The sequence below is a fragment of the Triturus cristatus genome, chromosome 6 (genome assembly GCF_964204655.1).
Source record: "Triturus cristatus chromosome 6, aTriCri1.1, whole genome shotgun sequence".
In the NCBI taxonomy this organism is placed as follows: domain Eukaryota; kingdom Metazoa; phylum Chordata; class Amphibia; order Caudata; family Salamandridae; genus Triturus; species Triturus cristatus.
Genome location: NC_140589.1, coordinates 1,672,039,131 through 1,672,066,248, shown reverse-complemented (window position 1 = coordinate 1,672,066,248; position 27,118 = coordinate 1,672,039,131). Strand labels below are relative to the sequence as shown.

The following is a 27,118-nucleotide window of genomic DNA, read 5'->3' as shown; positions in this document are numbered from 1 at the left end:
CTTCCTACCAGGAGCAGTTCAGCAGACATCATCACCTCCAAAGTGGAGCAATCCTCAGGGAGCTGGTTCCCCTGGATCACTGCATTAGCCTTCCTCTTGATCTTTAGTTCTGGGCGCAGAAGCCCAGGGCTTTTCCCCAACTGGTCCTAAGGGGGCATAAGGGGGCCAACCTCACTGGCCCTAGGGAAGACCCTCAAGTCCTAGGGTCAACTGAGAAGAGTCCTTAGTCCTTTCCAGGCATCAGGGTTGTCCTACTTCGAGTTCCACATGATGATTCCAGGGTCCAACAACGAAACGCATGAGAATCACCAGGCAAGAGAAAGTCTCCCCCTTGTGCAAGCGTTTTTAAAGGGGAAGGGAAGGTTCCAGAAGCTAGCCACCCCTGGCCAATACTAGTGCAGCCAGTCACCTCTACACCCCTGTCCCACCCTCCTGAATAGCATGCTGGGACAGTGGAAAATGGTGTCATCCAGGATTCAGTAGTCACATCTCCTCTGGGAGTCACAGCCCCTCCTCTCACTGACATCACTGCGGGGGCTTTTCTCACTAGATTTTCAAAGGGGAGTTCCCTCCTGTGTTGTCTCCAGAGGTCTGGACTCCCTCCTTTGTTCTGTGGGCTTGGGCAGGCTCATCCCTGGTACAGTGTGACAGCTGATTGATGCAGATCATTCCACCCCACCTCTTGCCTCTTCAGGAGCTGAGTGAAGCACTGTTAATTTCTCCCTTTGATTGGGGAGGCCTTTGTTCCTGCAGCTGGAGAAAATGTAATTAACTGGGCATAGCAGGGTGACAAAAGGCCCGGGCTCTGATCCTGAGCTAAGCCAGAGAAATATGAAATTTCTGCATGACCCATAATTTGCACAGATATCTTCACAGAACTTTCCAAATTGATTTACCCGCACAGGTTACACCCCAATCCGATACGTCACTGGCATGTATAGGCCAAGGGGGAGTGAAATTGCGCTTTATGGCAGTTTTCTACCTATATGTGCAATAGAGTGTCACTACAGACAAAACAGTAAATCACACTTATTTTCCCTACTAGTGTACATTAATATTATAAGGCCAACCCCAGTTCAATATCTAGTTCTGCAGAGTCCCTACTGTGCCAGGGTACCTGTGCACAGTTACTGTGCTGTGCACAATAGTAGTCTGCCATGCACAGTCCACACATGTGGGCACATGTTCACGTGTAACCAGCTAAGTGCCTCTTACCCTTGCTGCATCGCATTGACCTTATCTTAAAAGGTGATAAACACGCGCAGTTCGTTTGCCATATGATTACCATGGGCGAGACCCATGTAGTGATGCTCACCTACAGTAAAAGGTCCAACATTAGGTGTTCCAAAAAGCAGGCGTACAGAATGGGCAGAACCCAATTGTAACACAGCACTTAAACAGTACTAAAGTGGAAACACTACACAAGAACAATCACACACCACATTAGAACATAGAGTATAATTGAATAACTATTTTGACACCAAAATGACAAAGATCCAATCCGTAGATCCAGAGTTATACATTTTTAATGTTTTTTGTAAAAACTATCGCCTAAACGATAAATGTACCAGCAGCGTACATCTAATTGCGGAAGATATGGGCGAAGTCGAAAGATATGGGCAATCGCAATGGAGATATACATGGAATGGATTGGGCTCTGTCTCGGCTTACCTTAGCAAATTAAAAACAAAAAGCTCTGAGAAGGTAAAAATCAGTGGGACAAGGCAGCTGGAGGTGTCCGAAGAGAAGGCATTTTTGTTGTGGCTCCGCTGGACGAATTTGTGGTGAAGGTTTCCACATTCGGACCTAGTCAAAAATCTCCAGAAGGGCAAAACTGCAGGCTGTTGCTGACAAAGGTTCTACGAGGCTGGATACCCATATTGCGAGGAGCCACTGAATTGGATTTGCTGTGCTGGAGAAGAACATAGCAGGAGCTACCATGAAATTACTCATTTCCCACACAAAATAAAATATTGAAACCAACTTGTGGTTCTGTAACTGCAGTCGATAGTACTTTTCCGATCCACCTAAAACGAATCCACAAAAACAGGGAAAAAGTAACCCCAAAAAATACAAAAATGTAACAAATAAAAAGTACATTTCACAAAATTATTCCACAAACCAAGGAAACCATAAAGAAACCGAAAAATTAATTTAATGAAACATAGAAGAAATTTAAAATGTAATGTTGGTTAAAATATAATCAAAATACCTTCCTTTTATATGAACACATCTAAAAATAAGGAAAGACTTCCACTCTTACCAAAATCCTGTAAAAAAAACACAAAGCATCCACCCTCACATAGCAGACACCCCAAAAACATATAACATCATACAAAATATTTTTACAAAATCTAGTCACATAATAGAAATCATTAATTTAAAGTTACTACACTCCACATAACATACTAATGCACACATTACTATTTAACTACAAAACACAACCTAACACAAAACTATACTAACAAAACAAATGAATACAATATTCTACACTAATTACCCTACCCACATCTCTCCTAACCTCAGAAATCGAAACAATAATTTAAAAGTGGTCTTACCTTGTCCATAGACCAGCAGCAGGGAACAGTGACCTCTAGGAACAGAAATTGCCTAACAGTGATTGAATAGAGTAAAACATATAAGTAGCCATAAAAAGTGGCTGTTACCTGAAAATAAGAAAATAATGTGTTGACTATTTTGTAACAGAAATGAAGGGAAACTTAAAAAAATAAACATATAAAATCTATGTTTTGGAAATTTTGGTAAAATGTTTCAAAATGTGGAAAAATACAATAAACATTATTTGCTAAAAATGCTTTATATATAACTATACAATTCTTATTATTAATTAATAGTACTATACACCTATACAATTCTTATAATTAACTAATAGTACTAAAAGTATGTTTTTTCTACATCAACAAATCATGTTATACAAATGCTTAGTAATTATTGTTCCAATAAAAATCTATATGTTAAAAAGTGTGTGAAGCAATATGTAACAATGGGAACTATGTATCCATGTTTGACATAAAAGAAATTACATTACATTTATTATCATAATAAAATAAATATGTAAAATGTATTGTACAACAAAAGTTTTTCCTTCTGTTTGTAAAGAAAATTATATAGAGAAAATAAAAAACATGCATGTATTTGTGGTAAAAATGGATAAATTAAATATATGTAAAGTGTATTATCATTTTTTTTTTCCAAATATTATTTTAAGTTTCCTTTTCATTTTTGTAAAGCAGGAAGTGGTCCCTGGGACCACTGCATGTTCTTAGAAAATGTTTTTCTAAATATTCACAAATTGCGAATTGATTACCACATACTTCAAATAGGTGGTAAAATGTGAATGTCATGCAAATGAATTTTGGTCGCAAAACATCCCCACATACATCTACGATTTGGTATTAGGAAGGGACGCCCTAAACACGCCCATACCTAATTCTGACTCTCAAACTCAAACTGCAATTTGGTCACAGGTCACCGAATCGCAAATTGGGCCTTTGTACATTAAAAAATGTTTTTTTGTGGTCGCAAACGGCCCAAATAGCTTTGTACATCTGATCCTATGCACCCAAAACACCCAACAAGATGCTTCTGGTTTCATGGAATGAAAATGGAACATTTACCATGTCTTTATCTTTGCAATATACAAAATATGTTTTTCCATTTTTGTGTAACTATAAGGACATTGGGGCTTATTTACAAGCCCCTTGCACCACTGGTACGTCATGTTGTGTAATGCACCAGCCACGCAACCTGATGCCTGATATTCATAAGGAAACGTAAAGCCACCCTGCATGGGTTTACTCGTGCTTCTAAATATCACCCCTTCTCAGGCAACACATTGCGTGTATGGGGCATTACATGGGTTTTGCTGTGGGTGTTCCCACGCAACACCCATGTATTCTGATGCATTTCCAGATTTACGATAAATCGTAAACCTGGAAATGCATCAGAATGCTACACCAACCCAGAGGTGGCATAGCAAGGCGCAACGAGGAGAAATCTTTACATTTCTCCTAGTTTGTTTCCTCTTTCAATGCGTGCTGCATTCTACGGCATAAATGGAAAGAAGTCACCTCAGTTGATTGTTTTTGTGCAGCAAAGTTTCTCTTCCTACACAAAAACAATCTCCCCACGACGCAGGCATCCTAGGGTGCCTGCGCTGGCACATGGCAGCTGATTGTGCGCCAGCACAGGGGAAAGCACAGAGATGTGACATATTGTTGTAAATACATTGCATCCCTGTGCTTTGAAAGTGACTCAGTGCGGCACTGCCAAATGGCTTGTGGCACACACTGAGCCACTTTTATTGTAAATATGGCCATCGTTTGTATACTGCATCTAGAAAGAAAACATCCTTATAATTTTTATATATGCATAAAAGTATGGTTGAATGTTTGTCACTTTGCATTGTCATGCCACTTTACGTTTAGCTTCAGATTTGGATTGGCCTCTTTTATTCCATTTGTGTCTAAAGCAGATTCTTAAGCTAACCAACCGTGTAGTTCACTGCTGATTTACTTAGAAAGTACAGTGTACAAAGATTCCAGGGTACTAAATTATTTGCAAGGCACTTGATAAAATTGTGATGCTTTCAAAAAGGTGCAGAATAACAAATTAACCAGGCCAGTACATATGGGACTGCACATGCAGCTTCCAACCGTTCCATTAGGATAAAAAGATGACACTCAAAAGGGAAGGCAAAGGGATCACTGACAGACATACAAGGAAAAGACAGAATTAAAATAAGAATTGGCTGGCACGACCAGAAAAAGGGAAAGATAAAGGTTATAGGATGTAGGCATTGACAGCTAGAGAAGCAAAAGGAAGGTGACATTAAAAATTGGCCTGTAACGCTTACAGTTTATGTATGTTATGTCGTACTTGTGAAATTGACATATCACAATATTACATCCTCTACATCGACTAGCACCAAGTGCCTGATCACAACTGTCCTGGGGTTCTAGCCCCCAGTTTTTGAGGGTGTGGGAATACCATCCTGGATTTTGCTAGCCTGTAAAATGGCTGCTCAGGGCAATTGGCAAATGTGTGTGCTAAACCCCTCAGAATAGGGAATACTGTGCAAAATATCACACAGTAATTCTACATCCACAGAGTTAATCAAATCAGAAAGAGTTGGCAGCCATCTTAAGACTCGGCTTCAGCCGAGTCTCACATAACACGTAAATAAAAGAGAAGAGGGCATGGTAGGAATACCCTAACCCCCTTAAGCCTCTTGGGGGAGTCCCAGAGGGACCCCACCAAGGTAAAAACTAATTTTTGTTTAATCCAGCGGGAGCAGCACTGCAGCTGCAGCTCCTGCTGAATTTGATTTTAAAAGAAGAACAGGCTCCTGCGCTTCTTCACTAATAGGCCCCTGGGAATCAGCTATTGAATAACATCTGGGACCTTATGTTTCTAATAGAAACCTGGCTGAATGATGTTTCAAACCCTGACCTGGCTTTGGCTATCCCCCCGGATTTTGGATTGTGTGCGCCAACCGGGGTGGAGATAGCGTGCGGGGATGCATTGTCATCATTCTAAAAAACACATGGGAGGTTGCTTCCTCCAGGCTGGGCCTAATTGGTAACACTGAGGGCCTGATCTATTGTATCAAAATCTCACTGTCATTCTCCTGTGCTTGTTTGATGCTCTATAGGCAACCTGATTGCCCAAACAGCTGTACGCTAGAACGATGCAACGCTATTGACCAGTTGGTGTTACATTACGCCAATTTTATAGTCCTGGGAGATTTTAACTTGCATGTCGATGATCCAGTTTGCCCCCAGGCATCTCAGCTAACGCTGAAATTATAAGGTCTTAACCTCACTCAGCTGGTAACCGCACCGACCCATAGTGCAGGCCACATGCTGGATTTAATTTTCTCAAATATGCAAAATCTGAGAGCTGAGGTCCCTCTTCGCCTGCTATGGAGGGACCATTTCTTTGTCCTTTTCCATTTTATCTTTGAGGCTAGTCTACCATTAAGCAGAAAAAGCGCAAAATAAGGAGGAACTGGGCGAAAGTCACAAAAGAGGCCTTGGGGCCGGCCATTCAAGCAGCTGTGCTACTGCTGACGGGCAACCCCAATAGTGACTCATCCAGTTTCAATTCGTGGGTCACAAATGCCTTAGAAACAGTTGCCCCTTTAAAGTAATTCGCAGCTAACAGATCTAAATCTTGGTTCTCAGCAGAACTTGAAGCAGAGAAGAGCCTTTGTAAGAGGTTGGAGAGCTACTAGAGGAAGTCTTACAACCCTGCAGCAAAAAGACCCTACGAGGAGGCTCTGAAAAAATTCAACAAATGTATGTGGTTTAAGATGAGGGAATATTTCACAATAGGTATTGAGAGTACAGAGAACTCTGTTAAAGAAATCTTCAACATTGTAAAATCCTTTACCGCTCCAGCAGTGATGGACAGTGCCATTTACTTCTCTCCTGCTCTCTGCACAAGCCTGTCAGATTACTTTGATGAAAAATTTCAAAAACTTAACTCTTTGTTCCTGCCAGATGCTGGACCTGTTCCTAACCAGCAACCATCTCCTACCAGCCCCCATGTTTCCTGTGCGGGATTTCTTCCAGTATTAGTAGAGGACTCATTGGCGGAACTTGTGAAGTGCAAGTCTGTTTCTACGGGGACCCTTCTCCGTCTCAGTTTTTCAGATTGATGGCCTGGCTAGATCCAATATTGAATCAGATTTCAAACTCCTCCTTGAAAACTTGCATCTTTCTGGTTTCATTGAAACAGGCGTTCCTGCTGCCACTGCTCAAAGAACCTAACGCTGATCCAGGAGTGATTAGCAATTTTAGACCCATTTCTCGAAAGTCATAAAGTTAGGATTTTGTCTCAGTTAAACCTAAGTTTGGTCTTAACACACTGCCTATTGATCTTTGCCTGATAGAGACAGAACGGGGTTTTAGGAAGCACTTAAAAACTTGGCTCTTTAGTCAGGCGTAGACTAACTGGCCGGCCTTTTAATAAGTTTTGCTTTCAGCAGCTGTGCACTCTATAAATGACTTTTGATTGATTGATTAATTTCTTGACAGGTCCCGGGGCATTAGAACATATATATAAGTGGTGGGGGCCTGATGGCCCCGCCCGTGTACAGGGACTACCCTGGGGCTAGTCAAATTAGATAAATGCGGTGGGCCATCACCTCCCCAGGGAAATATATTGCATTTAAGTGGGGGGCTGCGTGGCCCTTTGCAGCCCCTGGACTGCCACCTCCCCGGGGCTGAAATAAATGAATGTAGGGAGTGTGTTGCAGATCCACTGCCCTGGGGACCACCACCTCCCCGGGGCAAAGTTTTACAATGGAGGGGGGCCGTGGGGTTCCCCTCATGGAGCCATAAATGGCCCAGGGGATCGCCACCCACCTTGGGACTGGCTCCTGCTATGTCCTGGGGAGCCCACCAAAAGAACATAGCTGTTTGCTGTGGCTTGCTGGGAGTTTTAACCACTCCCACCAAGCCACAACAAACACTCTGCTTCCAGAAAGTGAGAGTACTGAAAATGCTCTCACATGCTGGAAGTGGAGCATTCACCTGTTTTCCTGCCTGCTGTCATGTGAGCAGGGAAACCGTCAAATTGCTTTCACAGACAGGGAGCTGCATATTTAGCAGTTCCCTCTGTGTGTGTGTGTGTGTGTGTGTGTGTGTGTGCGTGCGTACGTGCGTGCGTGTGTGTATATATATATATATTGTCTACTGGCGGTCACCAGTAGGTAGTTATAGTTAGGACCGAAGTTTCCATAGGGAAAGCATTTTTTGTTTTGTCAATAACTTTGGCACCGCTTAATGAATCTTCACGAAAGTTTCAAAAAACGCCCCCTTTTTGGTTCAAATGCTGTATTGGAAGGATTGGGGTGATCCATCAAGCAGGGGCCGAGACATAAGGGGGATCCCAAAACGTGTTTTCTACATGTTATGCCGATTGGAATTTTTATTTTTAATTTAACATGACTGAATCCCGAACCGCTGAACGGAATTACACCATTTGTCCGAAAGCTAAATGTTGGTCCAGAAAGCATGACTTTGTGATTGGGGCTCCATCTATAAACAAAGTGGGGAGGCCGCGCGACCCCCGCCAGCCCCACGAGCTGCCACCTCTCCTGGGCTTTCAATTTACATAATGCAGGGGCTGCGTAGACCCCCTGCAGCCCCAGGTACTGCCACCTCAGCATGGCTTTATCTATAAACAAAGTAGGGGGCCACGTGGCCCCCATGCAACTCCTTGAAAACTTGCCTCTTTCTGGTCTCATGGAAACAGGCGTTCCTGCTGCCACTGCTCAAAGAACCTAACGCTGATCCAGGAGTGATTAGCAATTTCAGACCCATTTCTCTGCGGTCAGCACTCACTAACATTTTAGAGAAGTTGGCTCAGCAACAGTTAGCTGACTTTGTAGAAGTTGATGGCCTCTTACATGACTCTCAATCAGGAGACCGCACTACTTGAAGTATCCAAATCAGTGAGACCAGCACTGGACTGTGGCACGTCTGCCATGATACTTTTAGACCTGTTGGCAGGGTTCGATACGGTTGCACACCTGATCCTGCTGGAGAGATTAAGTCACCTAGGCGTCCAGGGGACGGTACTATCCTGGCTACCGTCCTTCTCAAAAGACCGCACCCAACGGGTCTTTCTTCGACCTTTCTCGTCCTCATCCAAACCACTGTTTTGCGAAGTGCCACAGGATTCGGCCCTGAGCCTGTTGCTTTTCAATCCATATCTTGCCCCTGTGGCCACCCTCAGTGAATTCTGGGGCGTGAAGGTAGTTTCCTACGTGGATGACATCCAGCTGGTGTTTTCTTTTAGAGAACACTCTGTTGTGGTTTTTCATAAGTTCAAGGAGTACCTGAAAGATATTTCTAACTGGAAAATGGTAATTATCTGAATCTTAATGCAGATAAAACTGACGTCTTGTTCTTTAGTCAGGCTTCACCTCCCCATCCCATCTTTGGTGGCCAGCTGAGCTGAATCCACTGCCAATCCCGGCTGCCTCAGCGAGAAATCTGGGAATCAGGCTGGCTACTGCTCACTCTTTTATGGGACAAATCCAGCAGATCTCTATGGGCCTGATTCACAAAAGGAATGTGGGACAAAATCCTAACTTTACGACTTTCAGTATTCACAAAATGCATTTAGGAGTACAAAAGTTAGGAATCCTAACTTTAGTACTCCTAAAGGCCCTTTGTGAATACTGAAAGTCGTAAAGTTAGGATTTTGTCTCAGTTAAACTTAAGTTTGGTCTTAACACACTGCCTATCGATCTTCGCCTGATAGAGACAGAATGGGCTTTTAGGAAATACTTAAAAAATTGGCTCTTTAGTCAGGTGTAGTCTAACTGGCCGGCCTTTTTATAAGTTTTGCTTCCAGCAGCTGTGCACTCTATAAATGACTTTTTAATTTATTGATTGATTTCTTGACAGGTCTGGGACATTAGCACATATATATAAGTGGTGGGGGCCTGATGGCCCGCCCGTGTCCAGGGACTACCCTGGGGATAGTCAAATTAAATAAATGCAGGGACCACCACCTCCCCGGGGCAAAGTTTTAAAATCAAGGGGGGCCGTGGGGTTCCCCTCATTGAGGGGAATCAAAACGAGGGGAAGGAATGACAAGGGTTTTTATAATGAGGTCCAGCATACGTACCCAATAGACTATGTGTAAACAATGAGTATGCAGTTCCTAACAGAAAGAAAGATGACAGGTAATAACTGTGGTGTGGACACCAGTGCAATGCAGGAGAGTGATCTCCTTATTGGAAAAAGACCCTCACACACCTGACAAGAAGGTGTCTTGCTTCATCATCGGGTCTGCTCCTACTCGGGCCGGCGCTGCAATGCCCGATCAGGCACCCGTGATGGGGCCTACTTAACGGAGATCTTCATTCCGAAGCCGGCAGGTGAAGTGTGAGTGAGGGTCCTAGTGTAGGTGAATCTGAAGTGTAAAGTGAAGTTAAAATAGGAAAAATAGTCAAATCAAAAATGATTTTTAATGAAGTTGGCTACTCCCCTAATTAAAATTAAAGAGTCGCGTATAGTCACTCTATGTTGTGTATTTATACGCAAAAAATTGAGGTCGACATGTTTCTTGCCCTATTATCAAATCGATGGCAATTCCTCAGGACCTAATTGAAGACTACCTACACATTTTTTGGTGGTGGACACCCAGCACTATAAGTGAAAAGTGACCACCCTTACAGCACCCTAAAAAATGTGGGGGTACCTCTGGTGTCAATAAAGATAATCAAGTATTAACCCTCATTGCTTATGATCCGGGCCATAACAGTACCGGTCGCCGTCGACACTGAGTCCTAGTGCCGGTTCCCTTAGCAGATTCAAAGAGTTGATCCTACCCATACGGATCGGCCGGTCCAAACGGTCTTCGCCTGATAGAGACAGAACGGGGTTTTAGGAAGTACTTAAAAACTTGGCTCTTTAGTCAGGCGTAGTCTAACTGGCCGGCCTTTTCATAAGTTTTGCTTTCAGCAGCTGTGCACTCTATAAATGACTTTTGATTGATTGATTAATTTCTTGACAGGTCCCGGGGCTTTAGCACATATATATAAGTGGTGGGGGCCTGATGGCCCCGCCCGTGTACAGGGACTACCCTGGGGCTAGTCAAATTAAATAAATGCGGTGGGCCATCACCTCGGCAGGGAAATATATTGCATTTAAGGGGGGGCTGCGTGGCTTTTTGCGGCCCCTGGACTGCCACCTCCCCGGGGCTGAAATAAATGAATGTAGGGAGTGTGTTGCAGACCCACTGCCCTGGGGACCACCACCTCCCCGGGGAAAAGTTTTACAATGGAGGGGAGCCGTGGGGTTCCCCTCATGGAGCCATAATTGGCCTGGGGGATCGCCACCCACCCTGGGACTGGCTCCTGCTATGTCCTGGGGTGCCCACCAAAAGAACATAGCTGTTTGCCGTGGCTTGCTGGGAGTTTTAACCACTCCCGCCAAGCCACAACAAACACTCCGCTTCCAGCAACTGAGAGTAGTGAAAATGCTCTCACATGCTGGGAAGTGGAGCATTCATCTGTTTCCCTGCCTGCTGTCATGTGAGCAGGGAAACAGTCAAATTGCTTTCACACATAGGGAGCTGCATATTTAGGAGTTCCCTTTGTGTGAAAGCAATGCCGGCTTCCGCAGGAGGCAGGGAGCCAACTGGGACCACAGGGGCTTCGAGGCTTCCCCCCCGGCAGGCCCCATAAAGTGCCTAAAGAGGCAAAATAAAGTCCAGAAATGAGCAGAAAGAGGCAGAATAAAGGTCAGAGAAAGGCAAGATAAAGGTGAGAAATGAGCAAATAGAGACAGAATAAAGGTAAGAAATGAGCAGCAAGAGGCAGAATAAAGGTGAGAAACGAGCAAAAGCAGGCATAAAAAGGTCATAAATTAGCAGAAAGAGGCAGAATAAAGATCAGCAATGAGGAGAAAGAGGCTTAACAAAGGTGAGAAATCAGCATATATATATTTGTCTACTGGTGGTCACCAGTAGGTAGTTATAGTTAGGACCACTGTTTCCATAGGGAAAGCATTTTTTGTTTTGTCAGTAACTTTGGCACCGCTTAATGAATCTTCACAAAATTTTCAAAAAACGTCCCCTTTTTGGTTCAACTGCTGTATTGGAAGAATTGGGGTGATCCATCAAGCAGGGGCCGAGACAAAATGGGGGTCCCAAAACGTGTTTTCTACATGTTATGCCTATGGGAATTATTATTTTTTTTTATAGGACTAAATCACGAACAGCTGAATGGAATTACACCAATTTGTCCGAAAGCTAGATGTTGGTCCAGAAAGCTTGACTTTTGTGATTGGGGTTCCATCTATAAACAACGTGGGGAGGCCGCGCGGACCCCCCGCAGCTCCAGGGGCTGCTACTTCCCCTGGGCTTTCAATTTACATAATGCAGGGAATGTGCAGACCCCCTGCAGCTCCAGGTACCGCCACCTCAGCATGGCTTTATCTATAAACAAAGTAGGGCCTTCGGGACCTGGGGACCCCCAAGGGCTGGCTCCTGCAATGTTCCAGGAGGCCTACCCCTTGTTTCCTATGGTGCTCCTGCCAAGCCAAACACTACTCCGCTTCGTGCAAGCGAGAGCATGTAAAATCTGTTGCTTGCACGAACCGGAGCAGAATTGCTTTTGGACAGAGACAGCTGCATGTTAGCTGCTCCCTCTGTCCAAAAGCAATGCCAGCTCTGGCAGGATGTGAGATGCTGGCAGGGTCTGCGGGGCCTTCAGGCTCCCCCGTGGTCCCCAACATGAGCAACTGGGTGCCCTGGGTGGGGCCAGGGCACCCAGTAGTGTGGCCAGGCCCTGGGGGACGGGGTTCCCGGTGCCAAAATCAGCCCGGTTCAGGGGCTGTGCAGCCCCCTTCCCATGTTTTAAATAAAATTACAAAATGTTTTTTAAAAGGGCAGGCCCCGGGAGCCAAAATCAGACCGGGAATGAGGGGCCACACAGCCCCCATCCTTTTTTCGTGATATAGAAAAACGATAACAAAAGAAGAAGCCGAGACCCAACCCCATTTTACAATTATTAGTTAAACACTTATGTACCTTGACTATACACACTCACACATACACACATATAGTCACCAAAAAAAACAAAGGTTAAAGTAACATTATAGTTAGGTGCATATGTCAGTGACAACATTCACGTTTTGAACTAAAATAAACACAGAAATACACCAGTTAAAGTTAGCAAACCTAACTAGAACTTGCGCCTACCATGCACTGCTTATGACCTCACGTAACTGTGGGTAACATATATTTATAGATATATTCACTGAAAGAGATCAAAGGCTCATAAGTGGACAGGGGCACCCCGGGTATATATATATCTATATCTCCAGAAAGAAATCCACTGATTCTTAGTACACCCCGGGTATCCACTGATTCTTAGTGAAAGAACGAACCACTCTGGCATGCGGTTAGTAATTTTGTTTTATTCGGGCAGGATAACGGGTTTCGACCGCAATGGTCTTGATCACATATATATATATGTACCATCATCAGAAAGTGGCAGTCAATATCCTGGAGTCAGTATTTGGTAAGGGGATATGAAAAACAATATTTTCTGTTAGTGTACACCCACACAATACCTTCTACTCCACATTTAAGTGACTCCAAACCAACAACCTTCTCATCCTTGCATGCAATAATCTGCATCCTTCTGAACTAAGCTAGTGGGCTCAATGAGCTATATCACTAACATTGACAAGTAGTGCATTGTGGTGGTATTCCTACATGAAAGCTTATTTTTGCTGCAGATAGAGCTGGACTGGAAACCTGAATCAGTCTTGGAAAAAAGGGTTTAAACCACTCCACACTGCAGGAGGTCGCAACTACAGTAGAGCCTAGTTGGATCATGACTGCCCATCCTGCTCCAAAAGCACTACCTAGCGTGCAGCTAAAGTTGAGTGGAAGGTCAACAAAATACAATTTTGTCTCTTTCTTGTTAGGATGAAAGAGTGCTGATTGACATGCCCAAAACTTCAAGAAGTCTATATTCAACACGTCAGATGGGTTAGTTAATGAACATGAGTCCTTAAATGCCTATTGAAAGAAGTATAAACAAAGCATCTGCATTGCTAGTCTGGCCTACAGAACCAATGTTTTGCTAGGCACACAGGTGTCTGGTTAATTAGGAATGCTAGTGTCAAGTAAGACTTCTGGCCTACCGTGCCATTACCCTTACATTTCTCTTGGATGATCTTTTTTTCCCACAGTCATCTAAGACTTCTGTATTCTTTATTTAATTGATCAATCCACTGGCCTTCACATTCAGACCCAGAAATATTAGTTATTAAAATCTGAAAATGTGTATGTCATTCTGAGAACCATATATATTTGGTTATGTGAATAATTTACTCTCAAACAATCCGTTTTCAATCCTAGGTTTTTCTAGGCTTACTATTGCAAGTCAATGAATTGGGCCAGAGGTGCAGCTATTGCCAACAACCAATCTGTCTGTCCCTTGTATTTCTATCTGATGATTTTCCCTGCACACCCCTTTCGACAAAAGTGGACTGCAAAAGAAAACTGACATGAGCGACATAAAGCACATCATTAGGGCTGATTCACAAAGGTAACTTACACTTTTGATCAAATTACATTTTTGAGTAAATTTACTACTTTTTACTTATTCACAAAATCTGATGGTAAGTTGCTGCTAAAAAAACGTAATGAGTCCAACACCATACACAGCCAACCACTGGTACTGAAACACCCTCCTGTAGAAAATAATAGATGTAGGGAATTAAAATAAAGCCCCGTAGAAAATAATGTTAAATTAGAATAAGTGTTTTAAAATTGTTAAACATATAAATACATTTAATCTAAGATTAACATATACAAAATAGTGCACATTTTATTATTGATTTATAGAATATTTTAGTACTCTACTTAGAATTTTAAAAATAGTGTAACAGCATGTTTTACATTAATATAGCTAAATAAATGAATTCTATTCCTTACTTTTAATAATAATTATTCCATATCAGAGAATATTTGCTAATGTAAAATGTGTTGAAGGTTTATGGTAGAGTGAATGAATGTAACCTAACTGGGACTCAAACTTGGCATCAATATTTGAGGGGTATCCCTCAAATAAAGAAAAAAGGGGAAGAACATCACCACTAAGGCGCTAGAAAAGTGGTTCCTGGCAACAATGAACAGCAACTCTTACCTTGATTAGGAAGGAGGATTAGGACTTTTATGGAATAAGACACCAGAGGATGGAGCTTTAAGAGTCACACCTTGAATCTCTTTCACCCCACTCCTGTGGCTCTTCAGAAGTAAGGGTTGCATTTAGTAAAAATAAACTTTTGAGACAATTGGGACCACAACCACCAGTTACTAAACATGATGACATAGATTGAGTATGAAACTACTTGTTATGAATGAAGTTGAGTTTATATTAGGTGGCACATTAAGAAGTTCCTTCCTGAGTATAGTTTTGGGGTACACAGCTGTTGATGTCCTATTACTTATCGGTAATCTTCATTACTCCTGGTCCTGTTGGCCTCATCCCCTCCCTTAATAACAAGTGAGCTAATCCTATCTCACCGACAGAAAAAAGAACAAAGGAATGTTGGCCCTACCCCTCCCCCTCCCACTGTGAGTACTTAAACGTACACTATCCCAGCATTCCTCCTGAACCACCAAGCCCCAGATGAGGGCCGCCAAGTCAGGGAGGGAGGGAGGTATGTAATAAAGGGAACGAGGACAACGGGACCAGGAGTAATATAGATTACCGGTAAGTAATAGGACATTACCCCCAGGACACAGAGCCAGCAGCAAACCCAGTGATTTATTGAAAAAAGCACAGAAAGAAGGAAATAAGGAGCATACAGCCTGAAGGACCCCAAACCTAAATTAGCATCATCCCCCAAAACATTCTGAATGCGATAATACCTCACAAAGGCATTAGAAGAAGCCCAAGTACCAGCCCGACAGATCTCAGACAGGGGCACACCCTGGCCCTCAGCCCAAGAGGCCACCATCCCCCTAGTAGAATGTCCCTAAACCCCAGCCGGAGGAGGAGAGCAAGAAAGGGGGTAGGCCAGCATGATAAACTGCTTCAACCAGCGCCCAATGGACAAAGAAGAAGCCCGGCACCCACGGGAAGAAACACCAAAATACCAAATGTTACAATAAGGGAGTCAGACTGAAAAGAACCTGTGCGGTCTAAATAGAACCACAATGCCCTGCAAACGCAAAGCAAATCCCAAGAAAGATCACCAACTGCCACCTGCCATGATCCCAAAGCAGGCAGCACCAGCTTCTGGGAGCAGTGGAACTGAGAAAAAACTTTTGGAACAAAGGAAGATTCCAACCGAAAGACCACCCCATCGTCCAAAAAGGACAAAAAGGGCTCACGAGCCATCAAGGCCCCAAGATCCCCAAGGCGCCTGGCCGAAGTAATGGCCACCAAAAAGACAACCTAGAAAGTCACAAATTTCATATCTGCGTCCGACAATGGCTCAAAGTAAGCAGCCACCAAAGCACGCAACACCAAGGGGTGGTCCCAAAGAGGAAAAGAAAGCCTCGCCAGAGGACCGGATAACGAAAAACTGCGAAGCAACTGACCAACCAAATCGTCCACATTAGACAAATTCCCCCAAGGAGAACGGAAAGCTCTGATAGAAGCCCACTGAGCACGTAAAGTGGAGACAGCCAAACCTTTCTCAAACCCCTCCCAGAGAAACTGAAGGACATCAGGCAGGGGACAATGCCGAGCAGACAACTCCAGAGCCAGACACCAATGCTGAAAATAACCCCAATGTCGACCATAGGACTTGAGAGTAGAAGGTTTCCTAGACCGCTGAATGGCTACTGCTAAATGCTCGGGGAGACCCTGACTCCTCCACTACTGCCTCTCAACTTCCAGACTGATAGACAAAGCCGCTGAAGGGACAACATCGGAGAGGACCACAGAGGAGACGGGAGCAATGGAAACAACCAAGGACCCTGAACAGCCAAAAACCGAAGAGTGGGAAACCAAGACCACTGGGGCCATAAGGGCACCACCCCCTCCCGATCCTCCAGCAACAGACGAGACAGAAACTTGGGGATCAGAGCCAGCGGAGGAAAGGCATAAAGCAGGCGAGAAGGCCACTGAAGGGTCAAGGCATCCAACCCCCCCGGCCCCCACCTGATGGACCCGGGAGTAAAAGTGGGAAGGCATTGTACTGGGAAGCAAAGAGGTCGAGAAAGGGAAGACCAAACCTCATGCACACCAGATGAAAGGCCACCGAAGTCAGAGACAACTCCTGGGAGGCTGGGAAATACTGACTGAGGGCATCCACCACCCCATTGTCCACCCCCAGATGTGAACAGCTGACAGAGACAACAGGTGGCCTTCCACCCAACAAAACAACTGGACCGCCACCCCATTCAGGGACCGGGACCACAAACCCCCTTGATAATTGAGGTAGGCCACCGTCACCATGTTGTCCGAATGAACCACCACATTGCGATCCAACAACTGATCCCGGAAACCCATGACAGCCCAGAACACAGCTGATAACTCCCTCAAATTTGAAGACTGCCTAGCCTCCAGAAGGGACCAACGACCCTGAAGGGACACTGACCCCAATGTAGCCCCCCACCCCCTCGCACTGGCATCCGTTGTAAGGACAACCGGAGGAGAGGGCTGCAGAGGCAGACCCCTGGCGAGATTGTCCGACACCGTCCACTAGCATAAAGCAGGGAGGACAGACAGAGGCACCGGAACCAGGAGGGACAAATTGAAGTACAAAGGATCCCAATGAGACAACAAGTGTGACCAAAGAGGCCGCATATGAAACCGGGTCCAAGGCACTGTGAACACCGTTGCAGCCATAAGACCCAGAAGCTGCAACCAGAGACGAACCGGGAAGGAACACCCCACCAGAAACCGACAAGCCAGGGAACACAAGGTCACCGACCGAGATACAAAGAGGAAAACCCCGATTCTGATCGGTCCTGGAATGAGCCCCTATGAATTGCAAGTCTTGGGACAGGGCCATCTGACATTTGGGCAGATTAAGCAGAAACCCATGGGCCCTCAAAGCTGAACACACCAACTCCTGATCCTTCAACAACAGATCCCGGGAAGCAGCATGGATCAGCCAATCATCCAGGTAAGGATACATCAGGACCCCCTGAAGATGGAACAAAGCCACCAAGGGAACCACAGTCTTGGTGAATATCCTTGGAGCCGACCTCAGGCCGAAGGGCAGAAACTGATAATGACGCCCTGTAGACAAAACCACAGGAACCTGCGAGAACACGGGTGAACAGGGACATGAAAATATGCATCCGGGAGATCCAGGGTACACATGAAATGACCCGGGAGAACCAGGGGAATCACTTATTGGAGGGTCTCCATTTTGAAGGGCAGACGCAACACAGATTTGTTGAGCCCCTTCAAATCCAGAACCAGAAAGAGCCCTCCTTTCACCTTGGGCACCAGGAAAATCAGGGAGTAATACCTTTCCACCCTCTCCAGAGGAGGAACCTCCTGAATAGCCCCCTTATCTAACAGAGCCTGGATCCTCAGACAAAGTTCCGATCTCTTGACCAGACAATCTGGCCACGGAGTCAGGCAGACGCCAGAATCTGTAGGAGGCTCAGAGAATTCGATGAGATAACCCAGCCTCACAATGTCCAGGACCCGAAAATCAGAACAGGAGTGCACCCAAGCCAGGAGAAAGTGCTGAAGCCGACCTCCAACCAATATTCCAGCGTCGGCCGTCCGATAGTCAGGTAGGCGGCATTGCAGGTGGAGACTTAGCCTTCTTGTACCGCCCCCTACCAGAGGAAAACCTCCCATGACCATGAGTAAACTGAAGTCTCGAGGGAGGATGGAAGAAGGACCTGGGCTTAGAAGGCGCCACCAAAGAGGAAGAATGCTTAAACGAAGTGGAATGCTTCTTCTCCTTAAAAAGCCTATGATTCATCCCTTCCAACTCTTCACCAAACATCATGGTACCCTGAAAGGGCAACCGACGGGCTGAGGACTTCTGGGTGGAATCTGTCATCCAGTCTTTGAGAACCAAATTGTAGCGGGCCGCCATACAAGCCCCACCTGAAAGGGCCAGAGCTCTCACGACGTCGAAAGAAACCTCAGATAGGAACTTCACATGTCTCTCAATAAGTTCTAAAAGTCCCGAACAGTCATAAGAGTCATCCATATAACCATACAGAGCCTTAATATCCGAAATCAGTGACTGAGCAACATAAGTCCCATAGATGCCGGCCCGCAGAGCCAGATGGGAACCAGAATAAACTTTCAGAAGGGAAGCATCCACCTTCTTGTCCACTGGATCCCTGACCACTGCATCCACAGCCAATGAAGTACGACCCACCAGACTCGCCACAAAAGAATCAATAGGAATTGAGTCAGGTAAATCCTTGGCCAGTTCTTGCAGAGGGTAGAGCTTAGCCATGAACCTGGGAAATATGATGCGACCAGGGTCCTTCCACTCCCGTTTAAGAACTTCATGGATGTAGGGATGAACAGGGACATCAACTTCTGCAGTGCTCTGAACCTGTCGAAGCAATAAACCTTCAGAAGTAACAGGGGCCTTGTCGCAAGGAAACCCCATATTGGACTTGACATGCTTCAGCAAGTCTAGCAACATATCCTTGTCTTTGTACTTGCCCTTATGTTTATCACCCCCCTCCAATCCTCCTCCGAGTCAGAGGAATGAGAAAGAGGATCATGCCCAGAGCTTTTGAACCAGGGACCACTACCCATCTCCTGCAGAGTTTCCTTATTCAAACGCTTAATCCTGGCATCATCACTCTCCTTGCGGCATTTGGAGCATGCAGGGGAGGGCGAGGAAGAAGATTCCTCAGAGGTAGAGGAGGAATAGTCCACATGCCTGCTCTTTCTGGTATGTTTTCCCGTGCCCCAAATGACTGGACACACAGGGGAAACGCGGAAACCAAGAACCCCAACCCCCCCACAGGCCAGAAAACACTGTTCCAGTTGACCACAACAGCCAGTAGCAAAAGATAGCAAGAGCCAGCAGGGGGCTGAAAGGACTACCAGCACACACCCAGCCAAAGGAAATCGCACAGGCACTGAACTGGAAGAGGCAGCAAAGGTGCAGGCAAAACCAGCATCCAGGAACACCCAACAACACAGCAAAATGACAAAGAAGCAAAGAAACGGCTATGCTGTACTTACGGCAGGCTGGCTATTTCAAGTGCATGGCAGCCGGCCGCCGAAACGCTCCGCAATGCCTGACATCCATCTCCAACCTTCACGGAAGTCAGGTAACTCCGACCCGGAAGCGCCCAAACACCAAAGGGCCACCGGGATAAATCGGGACTCCATACACAGAAACGCCACGCCCCCAACCTGCCCAGCAACCCAGGAGGCACGGCGCAGACCCCTGCACCTGCATGTTCCATCAGCCAGGAAGAAGAATGTCAGTAACCACATGGACACAGCGTCGCAGGAGGGGTCAACAGGAATCCCCCCAAGCCCGGCAGGAAAGGAGTCCAGGAACCAGCGCCCGTCCCCGCCACCCAGCAGCAGATAAAATGCTAAGAATGCAGGAGCCCCCCAGGCTCCTGCGCGTCCTTCCTACTGTCAGTAGACAGAAAAAAGAACAGAAGGAATGCTGGGATAGAGTACATTTATGTACTCCCAGTGGGAGGGGGGAGGGGTAGGGCCAGCATTCCTTTGTTCTTTTTTTCTGTTGCTGAGATAGGATTATCTCACTTATTATTAATGAAGGGGACGAGGACAGGAGGGACCTGGGTGTAATTAAGACTGGTGAACCTGAGAGGACTCCTCAGTGTTATTTAATAAAGCGACTGCTAGGGATTGAATTAACTTTGGACCAAAATTATGAGTAACATAGAGAAAAAGAGCAAGCGCATGCATTATTACAGTTTTCTGTAATAATGCATGCGCTTGCTCATTTTCTGCACATAAAGTAAAACAAATATTGAACTAAGGAACAAGAATACATTCATCATGTGATTTACCCACACTATATGAACCCATAAAATCACAACGCTCACCCCACCAAAACTAAATTTATAACCAAGGCATTGACGGGCATCCTTCCTTTGATGGAATACTCTCACAATCTTGTGAGTGTTTTGGAATGATCTAATGCATTTAACTCTCTAAGAAGGAACAAAGACATATTCCATTTTATTGCTGATAAGTAAAAAAATATATATAATATAACTGCTTTAGACATTTGATGATCAAAATAACCCAATTCATGTCTCAGGTGGAAATACTGCTTCTGAGACAGTGCTCAAAAACATGGAAGAACTTATAGCTACAAAATCTCAATATTTTCTATTACTGTGTTTTGTCAGAAGTGTACAGTGGGGATAATTTCGGTGACAGATAACATACCATTTCCTTCTCCTACAATTAGAAAACATCTGGGCCAGAGTCATAACTTGGAATCTATAATTCAAGTGCTTTTTAAAAACGTAATGTCTACTAAGATTTTATCATTAGGTGTATTTTTTTAAATGAGGAAATATAACAATTTTCCAAAGAAACAATTTCCAAGACTCATAAGACAAGCTGATTGCCATGCCTCAAAAGAGGAAGGAGTTAAACGTCTTCAATGTTATATAAAATGCGACATGCACACTGCTTTGTACAACAAGTAAAAACAAATAATACATTGGAGCAGAAGATTGATGATGCACATCCCTTAATATCCACCACTGATAATTTGCTTGGTTGTGAGGTAAGTATAAGAGAAGACATGGTGCATCTGTCCCTGAAATTATTTGTATAGCCAAACAACAGATTAACAAAACAACATAAGCAACCTTGTAGACTGGCTTCGAATTCTAAAGACTAAGATTGTGAATGTTTTTGCAATCACTTTTATAAAATGAATGCACACATAGTTTTAGCAGGACTGGAAATCTCTAGATTTGAAGAATCCTGGAAAATGAAGCAGAGTCAGTTAGTGAAAAATAGTTTAAGGAGCCTTTTACTGGCCTTCTGAAACAACCTTCAGCTATAAGTGATAAATCTGCGCCAACACAAGACTACAACAAAGAATATTCCGTGCAAGAAAACCTTTCAAATGGATAGCCACAATCTATTTAAGCAGTGATATAATGCAGCCTTTCAATTAATCATTTCCTTATAGAACACAGTTCGGTTAATATATGAGGGTCTCAAACAAATGAGTACAATCTCTGCATATAGGTTCTCGCCTACAATTAGCATAATTTGTTTCACTTTTCAGGAGTTACGCATCTCCAAGAAGTTTGCCTGGTGTACTCCTATTACCCCAGTGGGCATTGCTGTAAATTGTTCACAACGCAGGTAAAAACGTCAATAGAAAATGTGGCAAAAAATATAGCTTACTCATTTTTCTTTTATTGTTATCCTAAAGGAACATATGTATCTATGTTAGGCAGTCATTTCATCTATGTACTTAACATGTGGTGGTATTTAGGACACTTTCACATTCAACTTACACAATTAATACAGATTTTTTTTAAACTGAAGTGATTAATGCAAATTGAGTAAGAAAATATATTGGAATGATGCAGCACATTCACTAAGTGACAACACTAAGATTGGTTTCCACATTCGTAATGGCCATTGCTGCTCCTTCCCTGAGAACAGTCATGTTCTCAAAACTAGGAGCCTAATTTATGAGCCGCCACTGGAGCGTCACTTTTTGTGACGTTCCGTGGCGCAGAAGCCTGCTCCATATTTATGAGGCAGCACTAGGCCACTTTTGTTCAGCTTAATGCTGCCTCGTAAATATCGTTCCTTTTAATGCAGTTTTCTGTGTTAAAGGGGTGTACAATGGGTGTTGCAGGGGGTGTTCCCAAAAACATCCATGGCTTTTTCACACTGCCCCAGTATTACGAGAAATCGTATATCTGAGGTAACGCCAAAAACTTACACCTCCCCAGGGGAGGTGTAAGGGAGTCAAAATGAGGAGAAATATTTTAATTTCCCTCGTTTTTACTTTTTCTATGACTGCTGCATTCTGCAGCAAAAATAGAAAGAGGAAAAAGCCTCTTGTGACAGTTTTTGTGCAGGACGGTTTCACTATCTGCAGAAAAATGATCATCCCAGCAACACAGGCACCCTTGCACCATGGTGATAAGGTGCCTGCGTTGGTGCACAGCACCCCATTCAGCATAGATACGATGCATTCCTGCCCTTTCTTTTGCTGCAGGGCAGCGCAGCAGGAAGGTCTGCGGTGCTGCCCTACAGCAAAAACTCATACATGAGCCCCCCAGCCATACTTACCACTTCCGACAGATTTTCTGTTGTAGAGGCTGAAATAAGAAATAAGAAATGATTCCACAAATACGACTCTCAGTGAGCACATAAGATAGCAGAGTTTATTGGAGACCAACAAAAACAGATTAACGTGCAGCACGGAGACATCAGCAAAGTCACTGAATGTCCAAAGAGTTGACGTGCCTGACAGCTTTTATAGGTCCAACCCGCAGAGGATGTAGCATCATAACATACGTAGCACAAATTAAGCATAGTTCATTTGACCAATTAACAAGAGCCTAAACAGTTATATACCATTTAACCCCTTCGGTGCTCATGACGGAACGGTTCCGTCATGAGTCACGGTTGAGCTGTGCTCATGACGGAACCGTTCCGTCATGACCACGCCCGCGCAAGATTCCGTCAGCACAGCGGCGGAATCTGCGCAGCATGGAAGGGGTTAAGGTCCGAAATGTACTGTTGCCGACCACGTGACCCAAGTGGGCAGCTTCTGGGACTCTCCACTGTAATGTAAGATATAAGTCTGGTGCTTTTCCAGTTAATAGTTGCAACATAATAGTAATGACCAAAAACATATTGAGAAATGGGAGATGCTGCTTTGTACGTGCCTAAGCGAGCATCTTCCCTTGCCACGTATCTTGTTTTCGAGCAAGCCTTGCGTTACTAAAGCTGTTTCTCTGAAGCAGAAAAAGGTGCAAGTGTGCAGTGTTTATTATGTCAACTTAACAGAGCCTAGAAGCTTACTGCATTTGGTATCATACAGAAAATGGCTTCTACACTGTCATCATAGATGGGGTTTCATGACCACAACGATTCAAAATTTCGGTTAAATATGCAAAATAGTTTTCTGAACTAGGCCAATATTGACGAATAGCTTTGTATTAAACCTCAGCATCATTTTTAAAAAAAAGAGCGAGGGCCTGTATACTTTTGATTATCTGAATAAATGAGTAAAAATTGATAAACAACTTGATATTAACCATCAATTACCTATTTCCCAAATAGGGAAAGTCATCTACATGCAAATTGTGTTTTTTAGAACAACAATTTCTTTTTCTACAGTTTCTAATTCTAAATCTGAGAGTCACACCCAGATTTAAAAAATACTACAGGTCTGCTCATTTCATATTTATTGTTTACTTGCATACCATAGATGCTCTCCTTGCTATTTCATGCTGCAAGAATCCAGAAGGCTTTTTGACTAAGGGCCTGATTCTCAGTTTGGCGGTGCGGGAGTGGGCAGCACACCACCGCCCCACTCCCACACTGCCAAAGCTCACCACCGGCCGCCCTCCAGATTTTGGGCTTCTCTGTGTCTGGTGGGCAGTCTTTCGGCGTTCCCACGGCTGTGCCTTTGGAAAAGGCACTAGAATGGGAATGCTGAAGCCCCTTCCTGCACGGCATGGACCCTGCAGTCCATGCCATGCAGGAAAGGGGTGCATGCACACAGGGGGGGCACAACATGTGCCCCTCTGCATGCATCCCCGTGGCCTGAGGCAACAGGGAGCCCTGTAGGCCCTCTTAGTTTCCTCACTGTCAGCAGTTTCATGACGTGAACACCGCCATGAGAATACTGGCAGTAAGGAAAATCATAATATGCTTGTGTTGGCCGCAGCGGCACTGCCAAGCATAATGTGGCCTCACACCACTGCACTACCACCAGGGACTCTTTACATAATAGGACCCTAGGAGTCTCCTGGAACTAGAATGAACACTCTCTGGAATTTATATTTTTTATCTAGGCATGCAGCCTCAGCAAACATTTTAAAACTTCATCGGAGCTTGGTCAGGACAGAAATGGATTTTATAGTGCTATTTTTGCTATTTTCAGATGTTTTGCTTTTAAAGGACCAACTTGCCACACAAGGGGTCACAGCAGACATGGATGCAGGGGTGAAGAGAATTGCCAGGCTGATAAACTAAGGATGCAGAAGATGCTGCTGCATCACCCCTGCAGCCGAAACAAAGAATATGTTATTGCTTCATTCAAAAGCGATCACTCTATTTGTCACTAGCTACCCCTTCAGCCACATAATAGATAGCATACAACATCAACATGCCACCATGATTCAAGGAAGTGTATATGGGGGGTGGTTGTTGCCGTATGGAAGAGGCTATTGAACAGTGCAGGTGATATATTCAGGTCCTGCATCTAGGCTGTAATTCCATATATAGGCCTGTACCCTCAGTAGGGCATCACTTGTCTGCACATTCTTGTAAAATTCTATCCATTGACTCATCAGACCTATACTATAAAAGTATAGATCCACACCTATACTGAATGTGCAGACATTTCATAATAAGTAAAGATATGAGTAAATGTTATAACATGGATGCTTCCTGGCAATGAGAGGGAACAAATACCTTTGAGATAGCCTATCATGTGCTATTCTTTCCATTCATCGTTTCTAAGCAATAATCACTGAACTAAAAAAAACTAACATAATAACCTAAATATGTAACATTTAAGTCCCTGAGAAACTTCAATGTTTCTGAAAATTGAAAAGATGAAAAGTGATAGCATGATCAAGAATTTTATATGTGGTCTTTTTTTTAGCAATGTGGTTGACTTCAGAGTTAATATTTCCTCTACATAATAATTACCTAAAGCCGACTTCTCTGGTGAAAAGGAAAGGTATGCCCTGTCAAATGTTTGTATTTTACTTCTGAGCACACACACATTTTAGTGCATCCTTGTTTATTTTTTCCTTTGTATAAATTGCATTACTGCATTGGAAAAGGTCTTCAGCTACAGAACGAAACATATGTCAATTGTGAAACCTCCTTGCAAGACAATTAAAAAGATAGCAATACAGAAGACCTCTCACAATCTTTTATTGAATTTAATGTGATAATATATAGCATGTACCTCTTATGCACTGATGACTTCTTTTAGCACATTGATATTCCAGCATTGAAACGCGGTCTCTTGACATTGTGGCAAAAGGTCTATAATCTTGTAGGATATCAACGGAACATGACACTTGATTCACTAAAGGTAGGAAATAAAAGTAAGAGGTCTGGTCCTGTAAGATTACAAACACATTTAGAACAAATTGTTAACTTACATGTTATCTGTAAATAATCGAGTGAAATCTATGCATGTACAACACAAGCTGGGGGAAACCTTTGTGGTTAGAAATCTAATACAAATGTGCATTATTACATTTAACTGTTTTGCATTTTTTGCTTCACCAGAGGGAAATGTTTTGTTCCATCTGAAGCACCTTTTTCTACACTTTAGTATTTTTGGGGAAGCTTCCTTTTTAATTTCTTTTGAAAAATTGTGTATCCCGCCCTGAACAGGATCGAATTTGTTAGTAATTAAAGGTACAGAAACTACTTGTATTGGGAAAGTGAATATTCACAAATCAATGAGCTTGCATTTGTTCACATTCTCTTTCAGATTTGACCTACTTGGAACCCCGATAGTACCAATGAAATACACATTTTCAAATGTGAATTGTACTACACTGACATCATTTCCATATTCACAGATTCCTTTTCTGATTACAGCAGTCTTATCTACTCTTATAATGTGATTAAATAGTTGAGCTGTTGTCCTTAAAAGATATAAATTTGTGCATCTTAGGTTTGCATACAGATCTGTGAATTAAGACTCAGACTGAGGTGTTTGCAGGATAGGTATGCTAAGCTCAAAATCACAGCCCACACATCTTTTGTTTACATATTTTGACAAGTTTGACTCAAACAAGGAAACATAACAATTTTCAAGATGGATAGTGCAGAAGGACTATTGAATTAAAATAATCATCTGTAGTAGGTCCAGTCTTAAAGATGCTTTATGAAGTCTAAATAATGGGTATAACTTTGAGAAATGTGGCCACAGGACAGCTACCAAAATGGGGACTGTCACTTCTATCTACCTCATCTATCCATCTCTTTTTGAGGTTAGCATAGAGTGGTTTCCTAATGGTGGAGTCACACCTGGATCCTCTGCTGTTGGTCAGAATCGAGGATTACTCTTACTCTCACTTAGAGGCAAGAAAGGTTGATTTGTTTGGTATGGCAAACTGCAAAAGAATAAAGTCAGTACCTCAACTCATGACCGGCACAATCTTACAGGTGGTGATGGATTCCTTAAGCAAGGTAAAAAAGATAATTTATTAAGATGCAAATTATTTTGAATAACAGCTATATGTGCAATGATTAACATAAAATTACAAAATTAAATGTCACTCATTTGAAATATGCAGACTGCACTAGGCAGACATATTTATTAGTATAGGCCACGGAAATTCTAAAATGCTATATTTCTTTCAGCTAGAAGTGAATCTGACAATTGTGAAATGTGCATGATACAATTTAGAAACTTGACCATAATGT

The 27,118-nt window shown here is 43.7% G+C and overlaps 1 long non-coding RNA gene across 2 annotated transcripts; it reads right to left on the bottom strand.

Annotated features, from left to right (window-relative positions):
• Positions 1–1,554: 1,554 nt before the first annotated feature.
• Positions 1,555–20,006, bottom strand: LOC146821792 (uncharacterized). Of its 2 annotated transcripts, none has more exons than XR_014962776.1 (3): positions 19,700–20,006; positions 2,559–2,666; positions 1,555–2,027 (listed from the first exon to the last, which is right to left on the bottom strand). It is a non-coding gene; the product is annotated as an uncharacterized LOC146821792 (long non-coding RNA). The 2 variants fall into 2 exon arrangements; XR_014962777.1 differs by having other exon boundaries at positions 2,559–2,610.
• Between the last annotated feature and the right edge of the window lie 7,112 nt (positions 20,007–27,118).